The sequence below is a fragment of the Zalophus californianus genome, chromosome 9 (genome assembly GCF_009762305.2).
Source record: "Zalophus californianus isolate mZalCal1 chromosome 9, mZalCal1.pri.v2, whole genome shotgun sequence".
NCBI classification, from domain to species: domain Eukaryota; kingdom Metazoa; phylum Chordata; class Mammalia; order Carnivora; family Otariidae; genus Zalophus; species Zalophus californianus.
The window spans coordinates 120,443,189-120,447,048 of record NC_045603.1 but is presented as its reverse complement, the minus strand read 5'-3'; the positions used below and the strand labels follow the sequence as shown (position 1 = coordinate 120,447,048).

Genomic DNA, 3,860 nt, shown 5'->3' with positions numbered 1-3,860 from the left:
TCTACATATATGACTTTGGTTTAATTAATCCATGGAATCTGATTATAACCATTTCCCTACACAGAATGGTGTCTGGACCCCCAACCCAGCTCCGCTTTCAACATCATAGACTGGACATTAGCATTCAGTCCGTTATGCTTCTTTTTTTTTTCCAGATTCATAATTTATTGTACAAATTGAGTATCACATGACGAGTTGGCATTAGCTTTTCCAGGCATGGGAACTTAACAGATGAGGTACAGGTTAAAATTCGTTTATGTTGCTTTCACAGCTGGTGTTTTTTTAGACCTTAACTTGAAGTATAAGATCATCAAAGCAATGCCTCCATATGTAGCCAGTACACAATTCATTCTACTTGTGAGAGTATAAGAGTTGAAATATTTTTTGATACCAAGTGAAATGGAATTGAGCATCAGTTTCTGGACCTGCCATGATTTCAGTCTTGCTGAAGGCACCATTTCCGCTGGTTGTGTCCTTCAACGTATGCAGCTACCCCGCAGTCGGGCAGTCCATTATGCTTCTATACCCAACCTCACACCATTCCTGTTCTGGACCTCATTTTATTTCCAATCTTGGCAAGGGCAACTTGTAGGAAATCTATCCTGTCGCAAAGCCTATATAGGACATCTCTATTCTTGTATACACATTACCCATGATCCATTAGAAGTATTTTTTTTTATAAATGCATTCTTTGTTCTTAGTATTTATTTATTTATTTATTTATTAAAGATTTTATTTATTTGACAGAGAGAGACACAGTGAGAGAGGGAACACAAGCAGGGAGAGTGAGAGAGGGAGAAGCAGGCTTCCCGCGGAGCAGGGAGCCCGATGCGGGGCTCGATCCCAGGACCCTGGGATCATGACCCGAGCCGAAGGCAGACGTCCAATGACTGAGCCACCCAGGCGCCCCTAGAAGTATTTTTTTTAAGATTTTATTTTTAAGTACTCTCTACACCCAATGTGGGGGTCAAACTCACAACCCTAAGATCAAGAGTCACGCACTCTATAGACTGCGCCAGCCAGGTGCCCTCCATTAGAAGTATTTCTAGTACTACTTCTTCAATGGACAAACTGAGATAAAGATACTTTATGGTAGTTCGGTAAGTTGGCGGACTAGGTAGGTAGCCATGCTAAGACTAGAATTTGAGACTCATTATTTGTTTCTTCCACTGCTTGAAGCTAAAGAAGAGAAAAGTAGCTATACAAAGTATGTATTCATTTGATGAGCATTTATTAGACGACTTCTATAGCCAGTCATGGTGCCAGCTCACTTATAGATGTTTTTGCAGTGCCACCTCACATCAAGAAGCTTATAGTTTAATTAAACCTAATACATGTGAGCTTGTAATCAGTACCATCAAAGAGATTAAAAATAAAATGCTATTGGATGACAAAGGAAGGAAATATTATTGCCAGCTGTGGGATCACACTTCAAAAAGGTGTGACCTTGGAGCTGCTCCTTAACTGATCAGTTGGATTTGCATATGCAAAAATGGAGGAGGTAGAGAAAGAACATTTCTAGGTAAAGAAAACTTTACAACTTGGAACCCTGCTATAAGGATCCTGGTTAACCACGCCAGGGAGGGGAGAAAGGAAGGCCACAAGACTCCATACAAGTTTGCCCATTTGGGTAGGACCACATTTGAAGAAGAAGAAAGCTTCTGGGGCCTAGAGAAAGTTACCCAGCATGCAAAACTTGACAGTCTAAACACATGTCAATAGAGAAAATGTGGTGATCTAGGCAAGTGGCCAGCATTGGAAAAATCCAGCATGGGTTCATGGGGAGACCCACGGACAGGCCAAATGTGGGGACAGGAATCTAGGACCAGGTACCTTAAGAGGCCCTGCAAGGCAAAGCGTAAGTCAGGCAGCAGGAATCCCAGGCCCGACCAGATTTAAGAACTCGGTGTGAGATTGTAGGCTTCTGGAAGGAACTGTCAAAAGCAAGAGTATCTAAGTCCCTGAAGGCCGAGGATCTAAGCAAGTGATGGAGATGGGAACTTGGACACAAGGTGCTAAAAATCCAAGTAACAGGACTAGATGAGAAAAAACACCAGGGGATGCCTGGGTGGCTCAGTTGGTTAAGTGTCTGCTTTCGGCTCTGGTCATGATCCCAGGGTTCTGGGATCAAGTCCTGCATCGGGGTTCTTGCTCAGTGGGAGCCTGTTTCTCCCTCTCCCTCTGCTGCTCTCCCTGCTTGTGCTCTCTCTCTCTGACAAATAAATAAATAAAATCTTAAAAAAAAAAAAAGAAAGAAAGAACACCAGGTTACCAAACCAAAGAACAGAGGCACAGAGACGGTGACTGGTGCTTAGTCCCTGTTTGTTGGGCCACGTTTCCTTAAATTCACGGGCTAGGACCCGAATTAAAGGATTCTGCCCACAATGGAGGTGAGGGAGGAAGTTAGTTGCCTCATTTGTGGGAAGAGGAAAGTTTCAGAACCTGGAACCCAGAAGTACCCTGATAGAAACAGTGGAAACAAAGTACACTTTATGTTTTATTTAAATGTGTTAAGATGATAATATCCTATACAAATGTGTTCAAAAGACACAGTTCCCAGAAATGTGCCTCCTGGATATGCCCACTCATATGGAGAGCCCGAGCTTACAAAGCAGACAGATGAAGGCTTCTTCATATACCTGCTGTGTGACCTTGGGCAAGTTACTTAACCCCTCTGAGACTCGGATTCTTTTTCTGTTGAATGAGACTGGTAATACCGTAGTGTGCCTCTGGCATTTTGGTCTGAGCAGCATCCATTCCTTTGGGGATTCCCAAGTCATGTGTCTGTTACAGTAATCACTCAGTAAATGATCACTTTTATTGATTATTATGACACTAGTAGCCATATAGGGAATGCCTATGTGACTACAAAAGAAAGAAAATCTGCAATATCATGGGATAAATGCAGTCACTAACATATGGTCTCATAAAACACTCTCTGCTCTACATCCTGTAGTTGGTGACCAGAAGGCCTGTGGGGGGAACGCCCCCCACCTCTCTGCGTCCAGAGTCCCTCCAGCAAACCAATTCCGATTGCTCTTTCTGTGCATCAAAGTGTTCTTTTTGTCCTTTGTTTTCATCGGGCATTTCAGTAACCACCTTGGAGCTCTCTCTAACTTGTAGCCCCTGTTGTGAGAGTGAGCATATCACACTGAATGGCACATCTGACCTGGGAGATTATGGGGATAATGTGGGTGGTGGTCACAGTTTAGCCAAAGTCTATATAAATTTCAATTACTACCTGCAGCTCTACCCTACACACACCTCTGTCCTGAGCGGGACTCCACTGCTTTCCTTTTGCTATAAACTCTGTCGGCACACCCTATAATCTTCCTCCATCTTGCTCTGTCCTTGTTTTTATTTTCATTCTTCTCTTTCCGCCATTGGAATATTCACAATTGAGATGCTGGCTAGCGAAGACTGTGACATTAACCATGGGTGAGGACATCTTTGATCTTATTCCAAGAAAATTGGTTCTTCCTCTTCCTACTCATGCAAAAGTCCCAGAGTTGAAACCACAGGCATGGAGTGCATACCTGAGTCGTTCTTAGCCATCTACACCTACGATTCAGGTAGTTTTAAAAATCGCTCATATTTCTACTTTTTTTCAAAAGAGCACTTGACACTTTTTTTTTTTTTTTTTTAATGTGGGAAGAGCACTGTTAACGGTGGGCCCATTGTGTGCAGTGGACAGAACACGTCAGAATGAACAGAAGAGCTCATTTAGAGGTCACTTTTACTTTCCCAAATAGATTTCACTTTCCAACAGTTTCTTTCTTTTTTCTTTTTTTTAGATTTTATTTGTCAGAGAGAGAGAGAGAGCGAGCACAAGCAGGGGGAGTAGCAGGCTCCCCGCTGAG

The 3,860-nt window shown here is 42.8% G+C and overlaps 1 pseudogene; it reads right to left on the bottom strand.

Moving 5' to 3' along the window:
- Nucleotides 1-254: 254 nt before the first annotated feature.
- Nucleotides 255-432, bottom strand: LOC113923061 (annotated as a pseudogene).
- Between the last annotated feature and the right edge of the window lie 3,428 nt (nucleotides 433-3,860).